Source organism: Chamaea fasciata, unplaced genomic scaffold, assembly GCF_029207755.1.
Source record: "Chamaea fasciata isolate MVZ Bird 193981 ecotype frontalis unplaced genomic scaffold, bChaFas1.0.hap1 SCAF_13, whole genome shotgun sequence".
Classification (NCBI taxonomy): Eukaryota; Metazoa; Chordata; class Aves; order Passeriformes; family Sylviidae; genus Chamaea; species Chamaea fasciata.
The window spans coordinates 18,322,940-18,349,975 of record NW_027094098.1 but is presented as its reverse complement, the minus strand read 5'-3'; the positions used below and the strand labels follow the sequence as shown (position 1 = coordinate 18,349,975).

The window sequence follows — 27,036 nt, the reverse complement described above, 5'->3', positions numbered from 1 at the left end:
CTGAGCAATTAAACTCTGCTGAAGTTACGTAAAACTGCAAGGGGAAGCTTCATGTGGAATGTCAAACAGGCAGAACCAGGATTTCAGTGCCCATTCCGTCCACAGCACCAAAGTCACCAAAGAACAAGGGTGGCTTTTGCTCCCCAGCCCACCTGCAGAAATGTTGCTCTATTCAATGATTTATTTGCACAGTGGGAGAAGTGCTTTCCATGCCATATGCATGAAAACTGCATTACAGACTTCATCCAGAGCATCACAGACATTGCTCTGCCTTCTTCTTAAAAAACAAAAAACAAACAAAAAAAAACAAACAAAAAAAACCCCCAAAAAAACCCCTAAAACAACAACAACAACAACAACAAAAAAGGAAGAAACTGTTAATACTGTTGGTCAAATTGTTTGTATCTCATTTGTGTCACATCATGGATAAACTTAATGCCCTCTAATCATTACCTCACAAAAACTGATTATGTCCCTTATAAAGATGAACCAGAAAGTGGCTAAAAAACCCCTAAAAATGACTGAGGAGTCAGTCATGCACAAGGCCTTCCCTACACTCATCTCTCAAATATTTCTGACTTAACTCCTGCTCCTTCATGTTTCCCCGCAGCCCTGAGCCTGGAAATGTCCCCAGAGCATGGAAGACACTCATGGATTTACTCCTGATGGATCTGAGCCTTTCAAAGAGCTCCCCTGACACAGCCCATGCACGGACACCTCACATTCCTTTATCCTGCCCAGCCCAGCTGGTTGGTCAAACAACATTTATTTATCATGGAACTGAACTGCAGCTGGGATGCTCTGAGGTGCTCCCTGAAAAAATGGGACTACGTTATTATAAATAACATTCCACATTCAAAAAATGGTGTGAAGCCTTTAGAAGTCCAGGTCACGACGTGGCAGATGCAGGAGGTGCAGAGGGAACTCACCAGGAGTCTGCAGAATTAATATTAAATGCAGAAATCTCCCTGGCAGGATGGCACAAGGTCAGCCCTGCTGCAGCAGAGACACTCAGCTACCTCTCCTTTAGTCAGAGAAGGTTCAGCAGCAAGAAAAGATCTCGTTCTGTAGCTACCAAACCCTGTTTTATTCTACATGGCAGAAAAGCCTTCCTCACGAGACCTTGTACACCTCAAATACAGGCAGCAGGTGATGCATTGGATTTCCTGACACTCTCCTCTCTGTAAAACTCCCAGAGCTCAAACCCTCCTGTTTTTCCAGACAGGCACAGAAGGAGCTCATGGCTGCTGAAGACACCAAAAACGCAAAATTGAAATCCATTTCTGCAATTACAGCACAAGCCCTTGGAGCTTTCCCCTGCACTCTCCTTTCTCCTTTATTTAGCTGGAGTTATTTAGAGGACAGATCTCTGTTTAAGCAGCTGCTGCCACAACTAGTTGGCCCAAGCAGCTTTTTTAATTAAATATTTGCTGCTGTGAGAGTTTTCTCTCCCCTCCCTGCTCTCCTTGTGGACAACATTTGTTCTTGCAAAGATTAGAGGAATCAGCCTCTGCCTTTGCCTGCGAGGCCTCCTGCACTCCAAGCCCCTGCAAGGGTGTGAAATCCTCACAAAAATTAATTTTTATGATAGGCATCGTGACATTTTCCTATCAAGGACAACCATCAACAATAAGGAAAAGAAATAAAGCTGGCTGGGATTTAATAATGATTATTAAATGATGTCATTTACATAATTAGACCTCGGTAGTAACTGGCATACCTCTGTTATGGCATGGTAAATTGGCAGAGCACTTCATAAAGAGATTTTTTGGGGGTTTTTTCTTCTCTTCTCTCGCACCAATTACAGAGGAGTAGATCAGGTCAGTGATATCACAACCCACAGTAAGCAGGTTTACACAGAGGCAGGAAACGGAGCTGAGTATTGTGACGTGAATGAGAGAATTCCTGAGAAACACGGATTTCAAACAGCTTTCTTACACATTCGTTGCACTCAGAATTTCCTCCCAGTCAGCAGGCAAGTCCAGCAATGCCTCTGGGATGTTTGATGGTATTTCCCAACCGGGCTCAGGGAAGCCTTGGGTTTCCTCTGCCATTGATGTGCACGGAATTGTTCCCTCTGTTCCTCCCAGCAGGTAACCCTGGGAACAGCATTAAAGGCTTGACCCGATGCCAGCAAAGGCTTGATTGTTTGGGGAAAAGCTCCAACTGATGTTTCATAAAGCTGATGTGTCTTGACTCATTTTTTACCTGCTCCAGGTGTGACTGAGATTCTCACCTATTTCCATACTGGAAACAGCAGAGCCAAGTGAGTGTGAAGAAAAATAAAAAAACCCAAACACTTCATCAGAGCCAATTTGACACTGGAGACAGGAAAGGGAAACAAAGAATGGAATGGTTTTTGAGCAAAGCTGTTCCAACAGCTGGAACAGACACTCGGGGTCCCCCTCCATGCAGAAATGAGGAAGCAGCAAGGGATGAGCTCCCTGTGAGGGTGCCCAGAGCAGCTCTGGCTGCCCCTGGATCCCTGGAAGTGTCCAAGGCCAGGCTGGACAGGATTTGGAGCTCCCTGGGCCAGGGAAAGGTGTCCCTGCCCATGGCAGAGTGAGGATGAGCTTTTAATCCCTTCCAACCCCAAACCAGTCCATGATTCCATGAGGCTGAAGGGACAAAAGTGCTGAGGAGCAGCAGCACAGAGGATTTGGAGTGTGGAATGGAGATGAGGAGAGGGGGGTTTCAAGGAAAAGGAGGCAGGACAGAGGAGAACAGGATGTGGAGTGTGGAATGGAGATGGGGAGAGGGAGGCTTCAGGGAACAGGAGGCAGCAGGAGGAGCACACAAGGAAAGGAGAGCAGGCAGCAAACGAGGCTGGTGCAGCAGCACGAGGCTGGGGTGTGAAGGAGGCTGGGGCCTCACAGCAGCTGCTGCCCCACATCCATGGGAGAAGAGGGAACAGATCCTGGGAGAGGGATGGTTCTGGCAAAATCCCGGAATGCAGCCGAGCAGGGAGCAGTGCTGGGCAGAGACAGGCAGCACAGGGACCTGGGCGAATTTGTGAGGCTGGAGCAGCAGCTCACTGGAGAAGAAATGAAAGAGAGCCTGGGTCTCAAAGCCCTGAGCAGGGAACTGGGGACCCTGCAATGGAAGTGGCAGTCTGGGGGGATCAGAGAGCAAAGCAGCAAAATCTGCAATTGAGAGTATTTCAAACCTGTCTGAACTCCCCAGGCTGCAGCCAACAGCGGGGATTTATTTCAAAAAGAAATACCAGTATCATAGCAGCAAACGATTTTTAAATATATATATAAATAAGATATATTAAGGCAGACAAGGCTGTACAAACTATTCATGGGCACAGGAGGATTCAGTCCTCACTCACTCCAATCTACACCGTGGTGTATCCTCTGAGGACAGCACAGATGCTCCTGACTGACATCAGCTTCACTGACAAAGAAGAAATAAAAATCTGATCCTCTGTTTCCATGGGAAACCTGTCAAATTCCACTCATGCACCACAACACCTCGCTGCCTTTCCAGTGACAGGAGCAACTGGTGAAGAAAAACAGGGCTGGGGCCACTCTCTGTTACCTTATCTCAGGAAAATCATTCTTGGGGGGATTTATTAATATGATTTATCATGTTTATGAAGATCACCAAAGAACTGCAATGCTGTGTGTTATGTGTGGAACAGAAAACAGCAGAATCCCCCATTCCCTCAGCTTCCCTCAGGTCCATCCACCACAAACCAAGGTCGTTGGCACTCTCCTGGGCACCAGGCAGGTAAATCCAAGCTGACAACACACACGGATCCTTCCAAACAGTGCAGGAATCAGGGCAGCCTGAGAGCTGTTCTAAAATGCCTCTTACATTATGGAGCAGCCAGAAAATTAAAAAATAAAGAGTGAAATCTCCAGGTGAGCTTCCACCCCCACGAGACCTGTCCAAAATCCAAGCACTCTCAGGCTGAACTCACCAAAGCAAAGACAAACACGATTTCTCCTCTGGGGGTAACGCCTTCACCAGCTCCTAATCCAGGCACAAAAGAAGTTTCTGTCTCCTAATTTTGTCTGCTTTTCTTTTGTAATAACAGCATTTCTAATTTTGTAACTTCAGCTTTATTGGAGTGAAAGTTGTTTCCATACTCCAACTTGGCTAATGCTTAAATGGGCTCACAGAAGCTTGTTGGGCACAAGGGATGCCACTTTTACACTCAGAGAAATCAGTGTTTTCAACAAATACTTTAAGCTTCTACACTCCAGGACAAGTTTGGGCATCCCAAGCGTCTGGGAGCGGCTCTCACTCGCTGCAAAATCAGCTCCAGGGCTGCTGGAAGGAATCTGCAGGTGAGGAGGAGCCCTCCCAGGAGCTGGATGGTGTCTCCAGCCCCACTCCTCCCTATCCAAAGGGACAATCCAGCAGGGAACGTCCAGACTGGCGCGAAATGTGGCTCATCTGTTGTTAGACCTGGTGGAGAAGCGTCGGCAGGGAGGGAGGTTTGGAGTGCCCATCCCTGGAGGTGTCACCTGGATGTGGCACTCAGAGCTCTGGGCTGGGGACAGGGTGGGGATGGGACACTTGATGATCCTGGAGGGCTTTTCCAAGCTCAGTGACCCTGTGACTGCTGTGTAGATGGTGTTGTAGAATGGTGTTGCACATGTCCCAGAGCCTCACCCAGCACCTGCTGGTGACCCCTACACCCCAAAATATTCAGCTCAAACACACCCCTGCGCTCTGGGGCTGACCTGTGGCCTTGAAAAGCCTCTGAGCAGCAGTTCAGCCATGAACAGTGAGAGGGTGGCTTTAATTTCATTGGAAATCTGGCGCTTCCTCTGCCCCAGGGATCACGGGCTGTCACCTGCAGGGAGGGACGACCCCAACCTGACCCCAAAGCCACCGCAGCTCCCCTACAGGGTGAGCCAGGATCCCAGGGATCACCCACTCCAACAGGTCTGCCCGGGATACGTTCCACTAATCCCGAACCACACAAAAAGGCTTCGAATATCTGTCAGTCAGGCTGCTCCCCGCCGGCCTCCCCGCAGCCCCTGCAGCCGTGCTGCGAGGATTGTTACTGAGAACGCCGGCGCTGCCAACGTGCTGAGGAGAATTAAACCCCAGCCGTGGAAACAATACCTATTACAAAGTGTGTAACCAGCAGGAGATGGGATGAATGGTTGCAATTCCAAGGCGTGGAATGCATTTTTAAAATGCCATCAGTCTCATCCATACTTCTTTAATATTTTGCTGCCTAACAGCGGCGTTTTGTAGCCGGGGCTGTAATTTCAGCGAGGTACAGACTTGTGGTGTATAATGTCAAGCTACGTGGTGGAGTCGAGCAAACATTTGTAGTGATTATATGCCCAGGAGATTTCAACACCTCGCAGAATTAACAAGCAGCTCGGTGAATTACACATCGCTCCATCTGCAATCGCAAAGAGCTCGGCTCCATCCCTGGCAGCCCTGACACAACGTGTCAGAGCACAGGGCGAACCTGTCAGCCTGTAACTGTGCACTCACACCGGAGCACAGGGCGAACCTGTCAGCCTGTAACTGTGCACTCACACCGGAGCACAGGACAAACCTGTCAGCCTGTAACTGTGCACTCACACCGGAGCACAGGGCGAACCTGTCAGCCTGTAACTGTGCACTCACACCGGAGCACAGGGCAAACCTGTCAGCCTGTAACTGTGCACTCACACCGGAGCACAGGGCGAACCTGTCAGCCTGTAACTGTGCACTCACACCAGAGCACAGGGCGAACCTGTCAGCCTGTAACTGTGCACTCACACCAGAGCACAGGGCGAACCTGTCAGCCTGTAACTGTGCACTCACACCAGAGCACAGGGCGAACCTGTCAGCCTGTAACTGTGCACTAACACCGGAGCACAGGACAAACCTGTCAGCCTGTAACTGTGCACTCACACCAGAGCACAGGGCGAACCTGTCAGCCTGTAACTGTGCACTCACACCGGAGCACAGGACAAACCTGTCAGCCTGTAACTGTGCACTCACACCAGAGCACAGGGCGAACCTGTCAGCCTGTAACTGTGCACTCACACCGGAGCACAGGGCAAACCTGTCAGCCTGTAACTGTGCACTCACACCGGAGCACAGGACAAACCTGTCAGCCTGTAACTGTGCACTCACACCGGAGCACAGGGCGAACCTGTCAGCCTGTAACTGTGCACTCACACCGGAGCACAGGGCAAACCTGTCAGCCTGTAACTGTGCACTCACACCGGAGCACGGGACAAACCTGTCAGCCTGTAACTGTGCACTCACACCGGAGCACAGGGCGAACCTGTCAGCCTGTAACTGTGCGCTCACACCGGAGCACAGGGCAAACCTGTCAGCCTGTAACTGTGCACTCACACCGGAGCACAGGGCGAACCTGTCAGCCTGTAACTGTGCACTAACACCGGAGCACAGGGTGAACCTGTCAGCCTGTAACTGTGCACTCACACCAGAGCACAGGGCGAACCTGTCAGCCTGTAACTGTGCACTCACACCAGAGCACAGGGTGAACCTGTCAGCCTGTAACTGTGCACTCACACCAGAGCACAGGGCGAACCTGTCAGCCTGTAACTGTGCACTCACACCAGAGCACAGGGCGAACCTGTCAGCCTGTAACTGTGCACTCACACCAGAGCACAGGGCGAACCTGTCAGCCTGTAACTGTGCACTAACACCGGAGCACAGGACAAACCTGTCAGCCTGTAACTGTGCACTCACACCAGAGCACAGGGCGAACCTGTCAGCCTGTAACTGTGCACTCACACCGGAGCACAGGACAAACCTGTCAGCCTGTAACTGTGCACTCACACCAGAGCACAGGGCGAACCTGTCAGCCTGTAACTGTGCACTCACACCGGAGCACAGGGCAAACCTGTCAGCCTGTAACTGTGCACTCACACCGGAGCACAGGACAAACCTGTCAGCCTGTAACTGTGCACTCACACCGGAGCACAGGGCGAACCTGTCAGCCTGTAACTGTGCACTCACACCGGAGCACAGGGCGAACCTGTCAGCCTGTAACTGTGCACTCACACCAGAGCACAGGGCGAACCTGTCAGCCTGTAACTGTGCACTCACACCGGAGCACAGGACAAACCTGTCAGCCTGTAACTGTGCACTCACACCGGAGCACAGGACAAACCTGTCAGCCTGTAACTGTGCACTCACACCGGAGCACGGGACAAACCTGTCAGCCTGTAACTGTGCACTCACACCGGAGCACAGGGCGAACCTGTCAGCCTGTAACTGTGCACTCACACCGGAGCACAGGGCGAACCTGTCAGCCTGTAACTGTGCACTCACACCGGAGCACAGGATAAACCTGTCAGCCTGTAACTGTGCACTCACACCGGAGCACAGGACAAACCTGTCAGCCTGTAACTGTGCACTCACACCGGAGCACAGGATAAACCTGTCAGCCTGTAACTGTGCACTCACACCGGAGCACAGGGCGAACCTGTCAGCCTGTAACTGTGCACTCACGCCGGAGCACAGGATAAACCTGTCAGCCTGTAACTGTGCACTCACGCCGGAGCACAGGGCGAACCTGTCAGCCTGTAACTGTGCACTCACACCAGAGCACAGGGCAAACCTGTCAGCCTGTAACTGTGCACTCACACCGGAGCACAGGGCGAACCTGTCAGCCTGTAACTGTGCACTCACACCAGAGCACAGGGCAAACCTGTCAGCCTGTAACTGTGCACTCACACCGGAGCACAGGGCGAACCTGTCAGCCTGTAACTGTGCACTCACACCGGAGCACAGGGCGAACCTGTCAGCCTGTAACTGTGCACTCACACCAGCCACCGCCTCACCTCACAGAGCTGCTTTGGGAAGGTTTGGGAAGCACAGTTCTCTCTGCAGAGAAAACACAGCCCTACCCAGCGGGAATAGGCAGTTTGCTCACACCTTGTGATTCGTGCTACAATCCGTTTCCACTTCGGTTTCTCCAGGGAGCAGCATCTAAATGGGATGAGCTGGATGTAGTGGTTTGCAGCCCTGATTGCAAACGTGTGTCTGGGAGCGCTGCAATGCTCCACGAGGCTCAGGAGAGGCGGGCTGCCAGCAGCAGCCAGGTTCCCGCTGCACACATATGTTCCTAAACCTCTACACAAAGCTCGTTCAGCGCCCTGACAATCATCCCAACGGAGCAGAAGCCAAAAGCTGCTGCCTCTCCTGTTGGCAGCTCCAGGAATGAGAATGGCTCCCGAGATTTCCAAGGGAGAAAATGCAGATTGCTTTGAAATGTCTCTTTCTAGGCTCCCCCCAGCCACGCCGGGGTTACCAGGCAGAGTGATACAAACAAGCGCCTCGATTATAATTTGAGCACAGCAATAAATTGCCCAAGCAGCTGCTGCTCTCTGGCTCAGAGATGAGTGCCCTTTAGCATTGGCTAAAGTGATTTCCTACAAAACCCCTGCCATTTGTCCGGCCACGACCTGGAAAGTGGAATACACTCACAGGACTCGCAGATTCATCACCGGCTAATTCTGTTTTCTGAACAGCACAAAACGAAAAGGAGACAATACTCAGCCATCAGCTTCTTTCATGTTTTACATCAGTTTTAAGACAGTGGTTATTGCCTTCCACAGAGAACCACAGAAGGGTTTTTGTTGGGATGGATCCTAAAATCCATCTTGTCTGACCCCCTGCCTGGGCAGGGACACTTTCAACTATTTCAGGGTGCTCCCAGCCCTGTCCAGCCTGGCCTTGGACACTTCCAGGGATGCAGGGGCAGCCACAGCTTCTCTGGGCACCCTGTGCCAGGGCCTCCCTAAGAAGAATTTTTCCTAATGTCCCATCTAAACCTACTCTCTTTCAGTCTGAAGTCATTCCCTCCCATCCTGTCCCTCTCCAGCTCTCTTGGAGTCCATTCAGGCACTGAAAGGCACAGTCAGCTCATCCCAAAGCCTTCTCCAGGCTGAGCAATCCCAGTCACAATAAACTCATCCCAAAGCCTTCTCCAGGCTGAGCAATCCCAGTCACAATAAACTCATCCCAAAGCCTTCTCCAGGCTGAGCAATCCCAGTCACAATAAACTCATCCCAAAGCCTTCTCCAGGTTGAGCAATCCCAGTCACAATAAACTCATCCCAAAGCCTTCTCCAGGCTGAGCAATCCCAATTCTCTCAGCCTTTCCTCACAGCAGAGCTGCTCCATCCCCCAGGTCCAGCACAGCCGAACCTCCCAGCCTTGGGGCTCTGCTCCGCCCCAACGCTCCCAGGGACGAACTGAGCCCCGGCCTTGGCTTTGCACCCTCTGATCTCTACAGGAACAGCAGCTAAAAGACAGAGACACATCCAGGGGTGTGAACAAGCTGTACCAACAGCCAGCTCCTTTCTGACACAGGGATTTATCTGTTCATTTGTTTCCTTCCCCTGGCAAATTTAATCCTGCCTCCAGTGTTTCTGGCTGCAGGAGCGACGTGCTGGAACCACATCTCTGAGCAGAGTCACCCTCAGCACTCCGGCATTGTTTTCTTTCCCTAAACGACTCATTTATATTGTGCATTCTCTAATACCACAGCCATCTGCCAAAAGGTGTTCAAACCATCCACACTGCAACAGACTCTATTAATATGTATTAAAAAATCACATTACAGTTGACATGAGCCATTTCTGTACATGCATATGAAAAATACGACTATTATGTTTAAAACTTTCAACTAATCATGCATCACTGGTTTTCTCCCTCTGAGTTTATAATTTAAATCTTTAAATGTTTCATAGCAGCCTCATCAAGGCAAGATTTCTGATGGCTGTGGAGCTGAGACAGCCCATTAGAGTAACAACAAGAAAAGGAAAAAAGAAAACAAACAGGAACCTGGTTTTGGAGGGGGGGGGAAAGAGAAATTATTTATAGATGGCAATAAAGTAATAATAATTAAGAAATAATGTGCATCTGCTTCCTTCATTGTTTCCTGTGATACTGGTCACGGTGCAGGGACGGCGTGTGACATAAATCTGTCCAAAAGGACATCGATGGCCAGCAGACAGAGCAGCTGTGACAGATGACATGCCCAGAAGAGACAACCAGAGGTGACATTGTGCCAGCCAGCACAGGAGCGGCCCTGATGAAAGCTGAACATCAGACCCCATCCAGCTCCCCAGCCCAGCTCTGCCTCCCGCAGAGAGCAGGAAACATTCCCTGATTTCTATTTCGCTCACAAATTTCAGGAATTTCACTCGGCACAGCTCGTTTAAAACCCTGGGACTCGGCGGGCTGAAAGATCTGAGCAGCTGAATTCAGCCCAAAGTCCCCAGTCCCTGCAGGACAGAGTCCTCCAGGCATCTCACACGATGGGGACCAGCATTTCCAGGGATGTGGATGCTCTGCTCGCGTCAATACCACCAGTAATCTGTGAGCCCAATCTCAGGGGTAATTTGAAAATCCCAGAGCGGGTTTTGGGTTTTCTTTTTGTGGTTCGTGTAATTCCCCTCAAGAATTTAAGAGGCAGACCTTAAGTGGAAGCATTTATTAGGCTCGCCGAGCTTTTTCCCCACCTGAATTACCTTTCGTGAATGTTAATCACGGTCATTACACGGTTTATTGTCTGTCAAACACGCGCCTCCATTACCACACATTCCCCCAACCAAAAAAAACCCCACAAATTAAAACGAAATTAAAACAAGATTAAAACAGGTCAGGAGAGAAAACGAGGAACACAAAACTGAGTGCCATTTCATTAGGACTTTTTTCCCAGAGATTCAGATCCCTTCCCCCTTTGCCACACTCCTCACTTCCAAACTATTTCAACCACCTTTTCCTGCAAATGCCTTGAAGAGCAGCTCTCCAAGAAGGAGTGTAGTGCTCCTCTCTATGAGGTGAATAAAAACCTCTGGATTCTCTCCTGAGTTCAAATTTTTATCCCAGCCTTTCTTGCAGAGCCACTGAATAAAGCACCAACTACTGGAATCCAAAGTGCTGCCAATAAATTATTGCATTTAGAGTTGAAAGGTGAACTGGAAAACGGGACAAGGACAACAGAAACAGGTTTTTCTATGGAGCTGGAAAACCTTTGACTTTCAAGACTGAAATATATGAATTGCTACGAATTTTTGAAGTTAAAATTATCTGGAAAAGCCATGCATGTATAAATCCAGAACCTAAGATTAAGATGCTCCCTTCTTTACTCCTTATTCCAAGATAATCTCGTGTAGTTTACACTCTGCTCCCTTTGGTGACCTGGTACCTATTGAATTTTCCAAAGTTGTTCATTGCCCTTAGCAAAAAATCTATTCCAGTGAGGAATTCAAACACCTGCGCTCAGGTTTGATGAATTAAACACGTAACAAAATCCCAATCCTCCAGGGGTTTTTTTGCAGTTGAAGCAATTTATAGAACTGAAATGCTGCAAGAAAACTAATTTCAAATGAGCATGTGCTGAAGAACCTTTGGAGAAACAGCTGGAATTACCAAGAGCCATCGCTTCGTAAATTCATCTTTCGACTATTCCGTTCCTACACCTGAAGGAGCAACTTCAGGTTTGCTTTTCTTTCCTCTGAGATTTCAGGTGTCACAGCCACAAACAGCCAGAGCAGCTGGAAAAATATTCCATGTACTGCCAAGGATCAGCACCAGAGGCACCTGAGACTGGCCTGGAAACCCCAAAATCTCCAGGGGTCACGGTGAAGGACAGGCTCTGCTGCTGCCCCGTCACCTGAGGCAGAAACATAAAAGCAACATCCTCTGAATACTCCAAAAAAAACCCCCCAAACCCCAAACAAGCAACAACAAAAATCTCAAAACAAAAAGGGGAAAAAAAGGCAAAAAATTGCAAAAACCCCCCAAAACAAAACAAAACACCAAACTAAAACAAACAAAAAAACCCCAACCAACCAAAAAAACCCACCAAAAGCAAGCCCCAGCTCTTCTTTCAAACGTAGTTCATTGAAGATATTGATGCTCTTTTCCCTGAATGATTGTAAAAACGGAGATAACACATTGGAAGTACATTTTGAGCCTCTTCTGAACCACAGAACATCAGCTGATGTTCAAGTGGGTTTCAGATCCACTGTGTAAAGGAGCAGACTTGAATTTCTCCCCAGCACCCCTCCCGACAGACAGGTAATGCTGTGATTCATCTTTATCTATCAGAATAATGTTTAAATATTAAAAAGACTCATCGCCAAGTTCATCTCAATTATTAACACTTGATTATCTATTAATTGATTGTATTATTTTTTCATCAAGTGCTGAGGTTTGTCCCTAGGATTGGTGCTATTCCAGCTCCTCCCTACACTCTGAATTCAGCCATGCCCTGCTCCAGGTTGGAAACACGACACCCAGGAGTGAGAAATCAGCATTTGTGTTGGGAATTTGGACTTTTGGGGAAGGTTTTTTTTTTTTTTATGAAATGAAAATATCCTTCATTCTATCACTTGTTCAACCTCTTTTTTTTTTTTTTTTTTTTTTTTTTTTTTTTTTTTTTTTTTTTTTTTTTTTGACTACTCACAGCCAAACTCCAGTCCAGCAGAGAACAGCAATCACCTCCCCAGGTGTCTGCTGCACTGCAGGCCTGCCTTTGCACAAATCTAACAGTTTGCTTTCAAGTTAGGCTTTAAATTAAATCGTTTTGCAAAATGTTTAATTGCACGGAAAGCAGAGTGTGAACTTTCTTTCAGAAGAGATCATGTCACTGATAAAGAATTCTCTTTAACCTGCCTGTGAGGAACTTTGGACTTGAAAATGCCCATAGGATGCAACTTCCATACAAGAATCTAAAATAACAGGCCAATGTACACAAAACTCATAATTCATGGTTATACTTAATAAATAAAATCAACTTTTACACCTTTTCCCCACCTTAAAAAAAACCTTTTCAATGCTGATTTTCAAGTTGCTGCTTATTTCCCTCAGTAGCACTGAGACCACACCCTCAGTGAGTTACAAAAATAGTGATTGTGGTATCTTGGTGTGAACTAAGCTCTGAGAAAGGGTAAGACACAAATATTTCACACACAAGTTATAGAGATTCTGCTCCTGTTCTGGGGAAACTGCCACAGAAATGCAGATGGCATTCAAATGCCTTTTTTCTGGAGAATATTTGGCATTAAAGGACAGCGGGCAGTCAACATTTGAACACACTCAGAAACAAACGGGATTATTTGCAAGAGCATGCGGAGACAGCACAAGGGGGATGGATTCAAACTGAGAAAGAGCAGGGCTAGATTAAATATTAGGAAAATATTCTTTACTCAGAGGATGGTGAGGCCCTGAGGCTGCCCAGAGCAGCTGTGGCTGCCCCTGGATCCCTGGCAGTGCCCAAGGCCAGGTTGGATGGGACTTGGAGCTGCCTGGGATGATGGAAGGTGTCCCTGGGTGGAAACAGATGATCTTTCGGTCCCCCACAACCCAAACCATTCTGGGATTCTGTGAGCACAACGCAGCACAAAAATATTAAATCCGAAGGGGAAAATTCAGGATAGCGAGTTGCATGAAGGCTGATTTGGGATTGTAAAGGAGTAAGACAACAATGCAGACACACAAGGGGGCTCTGAAGGTGAAAGAGAGGATAAAAATAGCTCTAAGAGATGAAATGCAAAGCCATCCCTCTCGCCTTGGCTGCTGTTTCATCATGGACGTGACATCCCCCTCCCTGCTCCCTCCTGCCACGCCAAACCCCCCCGGCACACTCAGTGCCTCTCTTCCCTCCTAACAGCCATTCCTCAATGTTCCATGAACTTCAACCACAGGCCAGGTTGGACACGGCTTGGAGCACCCTGAGACAGTGGAAGGTGCTGCCCACAGCACTGGATGGGATTTAATGTCCCTTCCAAGCCAAGCCAGGCCACGGTTCTGTGACACTGACACAAAGGGGGACACTGACACAGTGACACAAACAGTGACAGTGACACAGTGACACTGACACAGTGACACTGACACAAACAGTGACACTGACACAGTGACAGTGACACAAACAGTGACAGTGACACAGTGACATTGACACAAACTGTGACACTGACACAGTGACACTGACACAGTGACAGTGACACAAACTGTGACACTGACACAGTGAAACTGACACAAACAGTGACAGTGACACAGTGACAGTGACACAGTGACACTGACACAGTGACACTGACACAGTGACACTGACACAGTGACAGTGACACAAACAGTGACAGTGACACAGTGACACTGACACAGTGATACTGACACAAACAGTGACACTGACACAATGACATTGACACAAACTGTGACACTGACACAGTGACACTGACACAAACAGTAACAGTGACACAGTGACAGTGACACAGTGACACTGACACAGTGACATTGACACAAAGGGTGACACTGACACAATGACATTGACACAAACTGTGACACTGACACAGTGACACTGACAGTGACAGTGACATAAACAGTAACAGTGACACAGTAACAGTGACACAGTGACACTGACACAGTGACACTGACACAAAGGGGGACACTGACACAGTGACACAAACAGTGACAGTGACACAGTGACACTGACACAGTGACACTGACACAAAGGGTGACACTGACACAATGACATTGACACAAACTGTGACACTGACACAAACAGTGACAGACAAGTGTCCTGGCTTTAGGGAGGAGTGAGCCCAGAGCAAAGCTCAGCCAGGAGTCAGGCACGGCTCAGGATTCATCCCAGATCCCAGCCCAGATCCCATCCCAGATCCCAGCCCAGATCCCATCCCAGATCCCAGCCCAGATCCCATCCCAGATCCCATCCCAGATCCCAGCCCAGATCCCAGCCCAGATCCCAGCCCAGATCCCAGCCCAGATCCCAGCCCAGGTCCATCCATCAGTGACAGCCCCAGCAGCTGCTGAGCCCTGGAAGGAGCCACAAGCAAAGCCCTTCACACCCAGGAGCTAAAAGGGTACAAGTGGAGAGTAGGGAGAAGAGATTTGGAGCTCCAGCACATCAAAGGCTTAGTGACATTGAAGTAATAAGAAATAATGAATATTTAACTCCCAGTTCATATTAAAAAAAATATATATATTAATGTTTTATTTTGTCATCCATAATGAAACAAGAAATTGGGCCGGTGGTTGTTCACGATATCTGTGGTGCACGAGGAAAACTGCTGGGCCAAGAGCGAGGCAGGAGTGGGCAGTGAGGGCCCTGGCAGCCTGGGCTTGGGCTCTGGCAGCCTCAGACACAAATCAACACTTCCCTGCACTCTGTGAAAACTTTGTGAAGGCCGAACAGGAGCTCAGGGCAAGATGACGTGGATTGCAAATCTCAAATCTGACCCTGTCGCTGCAGCCCTTCCCTTTCCCAAATCACTGGGGTGTCTTTAATTAAGGAGATGGTCTTGGGCAGCAGGCAGGAATCCAAATTCCAGCTTTGACAGACTTTACATCAGTGGATAACCAGGCCTTGGGACACACCTGACTTTCAGAGAACACTTCTGCCAGTCGAGGTTTCAGCTTCCCTGCTGTAACTCACTCATTTAGGACGTCCAGGGCAGATCTGCTTTGCATATCCTATTACTTATCAGAGCATTTAGCCCCAGGAGCCTCTGGAGAGCACATTATCAAAGATTAGGGACTAATTTGACCAAAGACTTCCCTGGAGAGCGGCATTGCTCCAGTGCAGGAGACTCGACTGCTGCTCATCCCAAGTGTCAGGGATGAGGAGGGAAAAGGTTAAAGCTGCCTTGCTTTGGGTTCTCTCCAGTTTCAACCGGCCACTAATCCCTAATAATTTAATTTATTTGCATTAACGGACCAGGGAGTCAATATTTGTGTTAGCTTACCGCACAAAATAATTTGAAATGTTTCTTCTACATCTGGTTCAATTTCATTTCTTAATGCTAAAGCACCTTTATTTCAGGAGATACCAGGAGCCTAATTAATATTTCATGCTTATTACTTAGGCTCAGCCTCACAATAATCAGCTCCTAAACCCAGCTGCCAGAGGACTCTGCTTGGACTATTTAATCTTTCGGGATCTGCAGTGCACCTCTGATTTGCAATGAATTCACATCAAGCTGATTTGTTTCTATTCTCATACCTGAACTTCTTTTGTTCATTCAAGGAGAAAAATCAGAATATTGTTGTCTCTGCAGTTGGGGTGTTTATTTCCTCTCCTCCTTCTCACGTTCTTCCTCTGCACTTTCTGCCTACAAGGCACAAAGTACTGAGTGATTTTCAGACACAGAGTTCCTGAATTTAATCTAAATTAAGCCCCACGTCCAATTTGATAACAAATCCCGGCAGTGTAAGTACTCACACTTGGTAAATATGGCGTGATTGTAATTACAAAGCTAAAAATCATAACACGAAAGTGTTGATTAATGCTTCAAAGCAGATTTCCCAGCATTCTGTACATGAAATCCATCTGATTCATCCTCTATGTGATTGCTCTGTTTGGCCTCAGGCTAAAAAATTAAATTTTTCAAACTATTTCTTCCCACTATAAATGTTTCTGCTGGGAAAATTGGCTTCTTTCTTTCTTTCTTTCTTTCTTTCTTTCTTTCTTTCTTTCTTTCTTTCTTTCTTTCTTTCTTTCTTTCTTTCTTTCTTTCTTTCTTTCTTTCTTTCTTTTTCTTTCTTTCTTTCTCATTTAAAGATCTTTGAATTCAAGCCATACAGTCAATAAATACATTTTGAGTTCATTATTTCCTGGGAACACCAAGGTGGCTTTTTTACTGCAACAGACATCATCCCTGAGTGGGAATTGTGACTTTGGGAAGTTGAACTGGAAAATTTCAAGATATTATCCTATAGGAAGAATCAACAAACAGCCAATTCTTTCTTTTCTTAGTCCTTTTCCACAACCTTTTCACCTGCAAATGAGGAACAAAACGACAGCTGGAAATGCACCATTCCTACTCCCAAACACTCTGAGAGGGCTGGCTAAACCAAAGATACATTCAGATTGATTTCCAAGCCTGAGACAGAATAAAATCCCCTTTCTGGAGTTGCAGGAGCATCCTTCCAACCTTCCCTTCTGGGGAAGAGCTGGATTTCTGTGCCCTCCTTTGCCAGGAATCACCTCTGAATCCCAGGCTGAGCTTTCCACTCTGCCAGAGCAAATCTGGGCAGCCTCAGCCCATCCAAAAGAGGTTTGGGAACCTGCACTGCTGATAATTAACATCCCCTCTGAGCTGGAGCATCCCTGCTGACTTCCCTACCAAGAGATGCAGCGTTTTAATATTAAACAGCAACAGGGGGGAAAAAACAGGGAGGGGATGGGAGGAAAAATGAACCAAAAAAATCCCTCTTTAATTCTTAAGTTTTGGTGCCTGAAGGGAATCAAATCCAGCCTGAAAATATCAGTTTGGGCAGCTATGGACAGGGCTCCCAGAGCTCAGTGTCAGCTCAGACAGATGAGCTGAAGATTCACAGATTCCTCACCCACCACTCATAAATGACTTTTCTTTAGCCCAGCGAGCAGCAGCTCTGCTGGCAAACTGTGGGGGAAAATAAGATCCCACCCAAGCAGAGCTTTTCCTGTATTTATTCCCTGGATTCTGGGCAGAGTGTGCCGTGAGGGGGTGAGGAGCCCATGGTTTCAGTCACTGCTTTCATCAAATTTCATCTTTTTGCAGCTGCAAAAGCCTGTACAAGGAGAATTAAAGCTTCTTTTATGGAAGCAGGAGTGGAAAAAATCCCCCTCACCCCAATGCTCGTGGAAAAGAAGGCGAATTCTGTTAGGAAAGTCAGATCCATTGGCTCTAAAATTCCCTCCTTGGTGGTATTTGCCAGGCCTTCCACAGATAGATGGGAAAAACTCCTTGATCTAATGCCCAAAATTATCATCATTAATATGAAAACCTAAACATGCCAATGGGGGGCATTCTGAACCTTTATCCTACTGATATTCTTGTATAAGGAGAATATTTATCCCGTTATTCCTTTGGAGAAACGTCAGCAGTGCTCTGAGCAGAAAGGAGAACTGGAGGACTGATTAAACCACATTTAAACCATGAGAACACGCACAACTGAGTCTTCTCCAGGATCATTAAAATAAACCTTAATTACAGAACCCGGGTTTATCCGTGTCATCCAGTGTCACAATACTTCAAGGCAGGTGACGAGCAGAAAAAGGCAAAACTCCCCAACAACTGCATCCAGCAGCAGAGCAGTATCTGCATTATTCATCATCAGTCGTGCAGTGACAGATCCAAAATAATTAGTATTATTCACATGAACTTATGCAATTCCCCTGCCTGAAGAGAAGCCATAAAGAAATGTAAAGTGATCATAAAGCAGAGATGCTTTGGATGGGCTGGGAAGTTCTGGCGGAGCAAAGCTTGGAGGGAGGAGGAAGAACAAAACTTCAAAACTTGGTAATAACATGGAGTGGCAAAACAAAAAAAAATGCAGTTGTCAAAGGAGAAAAGTAAATGAATTTACTTGAAAATTAAAATTCTGGTGTGTACCTCACAGATTAGGGAAACCTGCAACTTTGAAGTAAAAAAAAAAGGGAAAAAAACAGAAAGGGAAACAAAAAAGAAGTAAAAAGAGGAGAAAAAATAACAATGGGGAAGAAACAGAAAAGGAACAAAAATCAACAAGATATAAGAAAGAATGTAGAAAATATTAAAAAAATATATATTTTATTTATGTTCTTCTATTCTGAGCTTTCATGACAAAAATCGAGGATAGAGTCCCATTAAATGTGGCACAGAAACCTGGAATGGTTTGGGTTGGAAGGGACCTTAAATCCCACCCAGAGCCACCCCTGCCATGGCAGGGACACCTCCCACTGTCCCAGGCTGCTCCAAGCCCCAGTGTCCAACCTGGCCTTGGACACTGCCAGGGATCCAGGGGCAGCCACAGCTGCTCTGGGAATTCCATCCCAGGGCCTCCCCCACCCTCCCAGGGAGGAATTCCTCCCCACTACCCCATTAACCCTCTTCTCTTTCAGTCTGAAGCATTTCCCCGTGTCCTGTCACTATTTTTTTCCTGATGAAAATCAGAAACTTTTATCCCTACAAGGACCCCTGTCTGAAAAAATAATTGCCATTTGCTGACTGTCCATATAGAGCCAAAGGCAGACTCAGCACTGAGGTAACATCAAAGTTAGCAAGAGATTCCAGCAGAGTTTGACTCTCACCTCCAGGAGGAACTGCAAGAAACTCCAGCAGTGTTTGGATAGATCTTCAGGATCTGGAAGGGCACTGCCTCAACGTGCAGCTGTCCCGTTTATTACAGAGACAGAAAGAAGCTGCTTTCCCTCAGAAGGAGCCAGAAAGAAGAAGAAGAAAAAAAAAAACCCAAAAAAAACAAACAAAACTGCCAGGCAAAACCTGGCACATCCCAGAGCTGCCAAAGCTGGAGCTCATTAGCCGGGAGCTCCTGCACAGCCCTGGGGACTGACTGCACCTCCTGGTGCCAGCTGGAGTGCTCAACGCTCCAAATGCTGGTGGTGGGACACTAAAAATCCAGGCAGTGCTGAAGGGAATCTGATTTCCAGCAGAGGAAGTCCAGAGTTTTCTGAAAGGTCCCCACAAAGCACCCGAATCTGAACTTTTGGAAGCTCAGATGTGTCAGAGACACACTCAGCAAAGGAAACCCGGTCAGCAAACATCTGGCTGAGAAATCTCATTCCTCTCTGACCCAGAAGGCAGAAAAGGTGAAAGGAATTGTTCCAGTAAAGGTTGTTTTCGATGTGTTTTAAGAAGCAAGAGAGCACCAGGCACTTGAGAATGAACTCAGACGTCTCAGCTCTGCCCAGCAGCTCTGAGGGGACGTTGGGCACAGCTGAGAGATTGAGAAACAGGGTTTCTTAAGAGATAGAAGGAAAAAAAAACAAAAAAAAAATTCATAACAGCAACAACAAAACCCACAAAGCGTCTGGGCTAAGACCAGAATTGAGAAATTGTGCCTTTATGGACAAAACCCCTGATCTTACACCGAGACATGCAACAACCAAGGCTCTGAGCTACGCAACAGCAAAGAGACAAAGGGAAGGTGGGAGACAGACAAAACCAAAAAACACCAGCTCAGTCTTGAGGGGACACATCACAAACATCTCCCCAAGGTGCTCTGACACCACCACAGCTCCCAAACCCTGCCCTGCACACCATGAACCAGACAAGGAACGTGCCATGAACCAGACAACACCTCACATCTCCTTTCTGGTGACACCAGCCATCAACCAGCCCCCTAACCAGTTCAGAAATTCCAGACCTTCCTGGGGTAGCCTCTGTGCTCCTCCTCCTCACTGCTCTGGGTGGCTTTGGGACCTCTCTTGTCGCCTCATGCTCCTCCTGGGTTGATGCCACCTCCTTCCCTCCAGGATTTCTGCTGCCTCTGTCCCCTAGAGCAGCTTCCCCGAGGAACCCTGACAATTCCAGGGGATTTAACCTGAAATGCTCTGCAGATGCACTGAGTGGCCATTTAAGCAGTGACTCATCTTTGCTGGGAGCCTTTTAAGGAGCTGGGCTGGCACGTTTTCAAGGCGAATTTCTTAATCCCGAGTTTTGCAATTTGCAGGGTGATACATCCCAGAGCTGGGAATGTGGATCAGATGGCAGCAGAGCCACATTGATCGGGGGGGAAAGCGTTTTAGCACCAGATTTTCCTGGATGTGGCACTTTGCAAAGGGCAATCCTAAAATATCTGAGTTTGTCCTTCTGCCCTATCTCAATTAACTCCTCTTTTAGAGAGAGTCAGCTGAACTTGGCCAAGAAAGACATAAATTCTATTTTCTGTTACAGCCAAGCAAATGATATTTTAATTTTTTTTTAATGAATTCCTCAACTCTGCTCATCTCTGACTCTCAGAGCTATCTGAAACTTTTCAAGATCTTTTTTTCTTTGTTACTGCTTGTTTTGTTTTGGTTTTTTTGGAATTACCAGCATCCTATCCCCTACACCTGCCTTCATTTTCTGCAGGGGTTCTGTTGAATCAGCTGATCAATAAATTTTATGCAGCCAAATTACTGAAAGCACCATGAAACTCTGAGTAATTAGTGTGTAAATAATTAACACTCAAGTAAGATCACTACCAGCAGGTCCATCCTAGGCTATGAAGGCCTCTCACACAATTTCTCTTCGATCATCATGAAATATTTCTACATCTCCATTTTTCCACCCTGAACCTGCAAATGACAGAGAGGACCACATTCCTTCCAGGAGGGTCTCAGGATTCACCAGAAGACGCTGCACCAGTTTATGATGTCCGGCACCTTTTTCATCAATCCCATTTCCAAACACTAAATTATTTTTGATTGTTCACGATTTTCTAGCAGAAGTCAGCGTGCACCTGCCTTTGCTGCGACACCGAGCTGCTGCTTCCCTGCAACTTCCTGGTGAGATAAAAGCCTGGGGAATACTTTTATCTGTCTTTTCAGTGGATTGCAGATGGGTGAAAGTGGCAGACTTGGGAGACAAAAAAAAAAACCCAACCCAACTGAGTCAGAGAAATCTGATGATTCATCCAAACCCATGGGAAGAGGAATGAAAGAGATCTGGTCCCGTATCTTGCTGTGAAACAATGAAATAACATCCAGCGCATCCAGGTCACTAATTTGGACAACTCAGCAGGGACTTGGACAACCTCCTGCACAGAAACTGTCACAAATTAACAATGCCTAATCACTAATTAAGCTAATTCCTTATGTTGGACTTCTCAGTGAAATGAGGGATGATGGAAGTCTGGGGAGATTAATGCCAAAATAATATTCCTGAATTATTCCCTGCCCAGGAATTGAGCCCAGTCCCTAAGGAGCAGGGTGCCAGCCTGGGCTCTGGCTGTCAGGGCTGCTACCTGAGCACATGGAACACAATATTTATTCCTTCGACATACAAATACACATCTGTGGTCTGTGAAGGACACTTAACTCACAGCAGGGCGAACAAATCAGTGCTATTAATTAGGTATTTTAAGTCTGAAAATCCGTGTTCTTTGCAGTTCTGCCACTCTGCAGCAAAACATTCCCTTACCCTTTCACACACACAGAAAAAAAAAACCCCAACTCCTTCAACACATGATCCTTTCGTTGATGTATTTCTCCCCAAAATGGTGGCACAGCACTCCTTTGCTGCCTTGTGGCGCAATCATCCCCCATCACCAGCATCCAGACCCTGGTTTTTGCCTCCTGTGGGATGCAGAGGGGCACTTTTCCCTCTGACACAGCTCTAAATTCCTGTCCTGCAGGTGGGACAATGACTTTGAACAGAAGCAGCGCCACGAGAAACCCAAGCTCAGGCTCATCCTAACACCAGGCAACTTCCTCTCCCTGCTCTTTAATACTTCCTGCAAGAAAGGCAAATCAAGTTTCGGGGCTGGCCACTGCTGGCAATCCTCAGGGAGTCCAAAGGCTACAGCTCGTGATGGGAACTTCAAATAAACCTGTCAAAAGCACCAGCAGCCCCGAGGGAGACAAATGTCCCAGTTCCAGCCCCTTGGCTGAAGAAATCCTTGGATGAGTGGCATCAAGAGCAGCTCTTTGTTGCAAAGCAAGTAACAAGTTTTCCCAGTGTTTTCTGAATTTGTGGCTGTTTCAGTGTTCTACGAGTACCTTGGCAAAGCTGAAATATGGAAGCCTTTGGTAAAGCCACTGCTTCCCAATAAAATGTTCCTAAAACTGTTATCATCTTTGTGGTGGAATTATCATTCATTCAATGCCAGGCTGGGCTTTCAGGGTTTTACTGGAAAATGGTGAATTAAACTCCACCCCAGCAGCCCAGGGGTGGTGGGAGAGCCCAAAAACAGCCCTTCCCCAGGACGTCACCAACATTCTCAAAGATAAAAACTCAGATATAAACCCTTCAGAGAGAGATTAAAATCCTGTGTGACGAGCAGGGGTTTGGCAGAAACTGCACATCTTGACTGGGGGGATAAAGGTTATAATGTGGAAATGGACTGGATTCATGAGAACTGTGGGTTTTGGTTGGTTGGTTGGGTTTTGGGGGTTTTTTTTGTTGTTGTTTGTTTGTTTTAGTTTGTTTTGGGGGTTTTGTGTTTGTTTTTTTTTATTTTTGGGTGGTTTTTTTTGGGGGGGTTGGGTTTTTTTATTATTATTTTTTGGGAGATTTTGGGTGTTTTTTGTGGATTTTTTGGGTTTGTTTTTTTCTTTTTCCCTGGGCAAGGGGAAAAAAAAAGAAATGCTCTTTTCTGGGACAGCTTGTTGAAGGAAATGAGGCTCTTTACACTTGTGCAGCCTGTCCCAGCTATCCAACCCCCTCCCAACACTGCCAAGCAGAGGAGCTGCAAAAGAAAAGAAACTCCAGCCAGAGCTTCCACTGAGAAAAAAAAAAAAAAAGACATTGCAAATTCAGTTTGAGAGCAGCTGACTGGCAAATCTCAGAGCATTTGCTGGCAGCTCAGGCAGGCTGTGCGGAACACGGGCTGTGAGTAACCCAGGAGTATCTCCTGAGGAGGGCAGAACAGGCACCAGCTCTGCCCCGTGCTGACAACCTTTCGGGTTCACAGGTTACAGAACACCTTGTTTTGTCAGAAAGGCTCGATTTTTTAACCACCTGCAGAGAATTGCTTTCCTTGTTATTTTGTGCTCTAGGGTTGTTATGAACTTTTTAACATAAATCTGCATTGTAGAACTGTAAACCCGAGCTGGTTAATGAAAACAACCACCCTGTGGGGACACACACAGCAGCTCAACAGATGATCAAAAAGGCCTTTTTTTGCATCATTACTCTGCAGGATTTCATGAAAGAATTCAGAAAAAAAATAAGCATTTCTCTAACGCAGGCATGGAGCATCCTTGAAAACATCAATCCCTCCTCCAAAAACCAGTTTGCCCAGAACCACTGCACAGCAACAAAGAGTCCCTCAAACCCAAAATGAAATCATTAAGCAGCAAGAACTCGGTGAGGAGCTTTCCTTGCCCAGTGGAAGAGGTTTCATAGCCCGGGTGTCCCGTTCATTAACTCCCAAATGAAGGATGACAAGCCCAGACAGTGTCCCTTTGTCTCACGTCTGAGTCCCTCGTTAGTGGGTGTCCCCTCACCCTTGTCCCCGAGACACAACTTGTGCTGTGACCACAGAGACCTCGTGGGCAGCTCCTAACTGCCAGCAAGGATGGTGGTTATTCCTCAGCAGCCTAATCCTAGGGAAAAATCCATCCTGGCCCCATGCCAGGGCCCGCACACCTTCCAGCAGCCCCTGGCCCAGAGCCTGCAGAGCTCCAGCCCCCAGCCCAGGAAGGGATCCACCCTGGATTCCTCTTGAAGGATCTCTCAGGTGTCTGCCTGCCAGGCAGCAGATTCCAGGGAAAAGCCTTTGGAAAAGCTGTGGGTGTTCAATCTGGGAGAGAGATAACGGCCCTAACCCAACCCCAACCCAAAACCAAACCGTAACGCTACCCCTAACCCTACCCCAACACTAACCCTAATCCTAATTCTAACCCTAACCCTAATTCAAGGACCCAAATCCTTGAATTTAATGAGGCAAAAGCACTTTAGGGCTGACTCTTCCTAAAAGTCCATATGGAAATAATTCCCTTGTAATGAACTCGTGTGGCAACTGGCTTTGCCCTTCCTGCTAATGAAAATAAATTCCACCCAAACTATTCCAGACACTGAGTAGCCCCTGTGCTGTACTTACCCTTAGCCCTGTGCAGGAGGAATAACTCCACTGAGGAGGAAAAGTGCATCAGGGCACTGAGCAATAACTCATTGCCCTGCTTTGCCACACTCACACACAGCCAATGAGTTTGGTTTTGGCAGGATAAAAAATGCTAAGCTTGGCGTGGAAGCATTAAGAAGAAATTGATTTTTTTTTTTTCAAATGGAGTAGTGAGGAAATATGCAAAGTGAGAATTCTCCAAGAGAGATCTGCCTGCTTGGAAATCCTGTTTCCAGGCAGCCACAGGAGATGGTGCAGCCAAATAAACAGATTAAAACCCACGGGCTGTCGGTACCACTGCACAACGATCCATCTCAGAGCTGCTCAGGAATGACTCCTACAGCAGCAATTCACGATGTGGCCTGACAGGAAGGGTTTGGAGGGAACATGTCAATAGCTCAGCAGCCTGAAGAAAACCCCCAAGTCATTTGTCACAGCTCTGTCAGGCCTGACTCGAGCAAGGCGCTCCGTGAGGAGACAGCAGCTTTTACAAACGGGAGCTGCAGTGACTTTCCAGCCTCCTGCTCCTCCAGGTGCACCAATGTGTCTGCACAACTTGGGCCATTCTGTGCACCAGCCAAACTGTCTGTAAGTAACCTTAACAAACCACCTGCAGCTTTTGTTTTCAGGGCGCTCGGGAACTCATCAGGGTTACTGAGACAACAGCGGGACTAAAATAAGAAGAGCCTGAGAAAGCGACTAGCAAGAATGTAAAACCCAGATAACGGAGGCCCACAGAGAGATATCCTGGGACCAACCATGATTCCAGAGGGTGTGGGCTGGACACGTGGACAAGACAGAGGAACCCATCAAATAATGCACGATCACCTGAACAAGCAGCTTTGAAGCTGCGACTTCATGTGAACAATAAACCAGCTTCTGCTCAATCACACTGATGGTGGGTTCAGATGTCCTGTTCTCCTGCTGCCAGGTGCACGGTGTAATCCTGGGAGTCTCCTCAGCCCGTGGTGTGGCACAGAAAGCTGGGATCCATCCCCTAAGGGGCAGGAACACCGGGGCGGGGAGAGGAGCGAACAGCAGCTTGTGCCAGCATGTCCTTGTCACCACCCCAAACACTTGTCATGGACAGGACAGATGGACACTGCACCCAACGCCTGCCTTGGGACAGCCGGGCAGGGCTGGGGCTGCCCAGAGCCGGCACGTCCCCAGGGCACGGAGGGAATGGCCAGTGTCACCTCTGCCTCCTCTGCCTTGGCTGGAGACGTGCGGTTGGGTTGTTCCTTCCTGGAGAAACCTCAGCTCAGGGAATCCTGAGGGAATCCACCAGGATCAGGAATCCAGGAGGGATCTGAGGGTCAGAACTGGGATTCAGACTGTCAGGAAACCAGGCAGCTCCTCCACAGCCACCCCAGTCACTGCTGCCTCCAGATGGAACACTGGCAGTGCCAGCAGAATCCCATCTGCACACTGTGGCTTTTTGAGGCCTTCCAAGATACCACAACTTCAGAGAAAATTGCAATTCTAATTTCTACACTGATCACCTTCCTTTTTTTTTTTTTTTTTTTTTAAATTAACTTAGTATTTTACCTGAAAAGGAAAAAAATTAATATAAATTTTTGGGTTGTTTTTTTTTTCCTGTTCCTCAACTGACATTTCTGGGTTTGCCCCACTGACTTTGTTAGGGCTGTTTTATTTACCTGAACTGGCTTCCAAAATAAATGCCATTGGTAAATTAATTCTGTAATCCTCCTTACCTCACAGGATGTAAATCTGTACACACAGCATTTGCTTATCTTTTTTTTGCTATTAATTCTTACATTTTTAATCACTTCCCATTCTCTGGCATTTTCTTATGCTATTCTGTCAAATAATGAATCTAGAAAATAATTCAATAGTAGCTCAGTCACTTCCAGAAAATGAATTTATATTTCCATTTTCTGCCGGCTACTGTGTTGCTTTTTTTGCTTTTAAATTATTTCCTTTATTCCAAAGCACAGGACTGAAGGTACTTTAATATCACATCTGTCTCAGAAATCCCTAAGTGGAAGGTGGCATAGCAGAAAAGAGGAATATTCTTCATAGCAGAATGAAATGCATTAACGTTCCAAATCTGCAGGGGCAGGACTTGGAATAAACTATTGAAGCATAACAAAAAAAACCAACAACAACAACAAAAAAAACCCCCAAAACAACAGGCTGCAGTTTTTTGAGAGGATCTCAGAACGTGTGGTTTATCACCCCTTTTTAATACATTTATCATATTTACCATGTACTTATTATTCCAATTGGCCTTTTGCCACCGTCATGGGAAACAGTGCAGTGCTACCGAGCTCTAAAAATCCCAGTGCACACCAAGGTGGGCGAGATTTCCAGTTTAACCCTTCCCACCCCTCTAAGTCCTCTGTGTTGGATGCTTGAGCTGACCAAAACCAACTCTTCCTCCTCCTGCTGCTGCTGTTAAACTGGATTTGCTCCACTCAGAGTGGCTGACCTGGACCTGAGTGAGGATCAGACACCAGGAGAGCGAAAAAGGGCAGGAAACGTGCCAGGGGAACGTAACCACACCGGCGGTGCACTT

The 27,036-nt window shown here is 47.2% G+C and overlaps 1 protein-coding gene across 3 annotated transcripts in view; it reads right to left on the bottom strand.

Moving 5' to 3' along the window:
• The window catches only part of CHL1 (cell adhesion molecule L1 like), a 135,825-nt gene that overhangs the window by 69,758 nt on the left and 39,031 nt on the right, over nt 1–27,036 (bottom strand). Inside the window, exon 4 of one of the 3 annotated variants that reach the window (XM_066195711.1) lies at nt 15,970–16,078. The gene's annotated coding sequence lies outside the window, so the exon portion shown is untranslated. Of the gene's footprint in view, nt 1–15,969; nt 18,061–27,036 lie in introns of those variants that run through there. The other 2 variants (XM_066195712.1, XM_066195713.1) reach the window with 2 other exon arrangements.